Below are 1,266 nucleotides of genomic sequence, written 5' to 3' on the forward strand. Positions count from 1 at the left end.
GTGAAGTTATTTTAAATACTTTTGTCATTATCTCCAATTTCATTAGTCAATGCTCAAATCAGTTATAATTTATTTCAGGTACTACTTAAAAGTTAAAACAGGATCTTAATATCTTATCAATTATAACTTTTTTTTATGTGTAATCTTTTAAATAATAATGCAGAGCAAAAGCATAGCTTCAACCTAAGATCAACGATCTAAGATATATCCACCAAATTATGAAAACTAACTGAAATTGTTGAATTACATTAGGTTAGATGATATTGTCATTATTCTATATGTCGAATTATTTCTAAATTATAATTGAAAATTTTCAACAGATAAACTCAATTTACCAAAAACTACTTCCGAATGAGGTTATAAATTAAGCAATAGTATATATAATTTAACTATGAGTAATTTTAGATAACTTTTTTTTTTTCAGCATAGTTAACTTTTTTAAGATTATTTTGTTTATTTTAAATTTTATATTCGAAATCATAAACCCTTAACCCTATATCATAAATTATAAATCCAAAAATGCAAAATTGATTAGTATTAGATAGCTAAAAATTTCAATACTTTTTCTTATTATTATTTATACTCACGCAATTAATTATGGTGGAAAAAAGTATAGCAAGGAGTTTAGAAGACCAACTTAAAATATTCCATTTCTGGCTAATATTTATTTTTTAGCCAACTTTTATAAATTTGCTCTAATAAATCATGAGAATGTCAAATTAAATTATGGCCTAATTCTTTTTTTTTTTGGTGAAGGCTAATAACAATAGCAAGTAGCAGTAACAGGAACAAGAGGATGGAATGAGAGAAGATGAAGAAAATGAACAACACAACAACAGTAGCAGCTTGCTTAATAATGATGGAAGTTGGAAGACCTCCAATTTCTTTGTGTTCTGACCCAACACTTTGGCTTTTGTATTTTTATTCCATTATGAACAAAAATCTCTTTCTTTAGGGAGGAAAAAAAAAAAGCTAGGATCATTTCTGTTCAATTCGCACAAGAACCATATGTGATATAAGCTCAATAATATAAATTCTATGCATTCCTCTGCAAACGAGGGAACTCTTAAGAGCTTTCTCAATCATGCTTAGGGTTCAACAAGCTTGTCAAAGTGTCTTAATGAGATCTATCGGTAACGTGGTTGAATTCATATACGACTCCGTCAACCAATAATGGACAATCGTATATAGTACGGAGGGCGAAAATAAATAAAAAGAAGAAAAAGAAATGAAAAGAAAAAATTAGCTAAGTAGCATTGACAAAGA

Source organism: Arachis ipaensis, chromosome B01, assembly GCF_000816755.2.
Source record: "Arachis ipaensis cultivar K30076 chromosome B01, Araip1.1, whole genome shotgun sequence".
Classification (NCBI taxonomy): domain Eukaryota; kingdom Viridiplantae; phylum Streptophyta; class Magnoliopsida; order Fabales; family Fabaceae; genus Arachis; species Arachis ipaensis.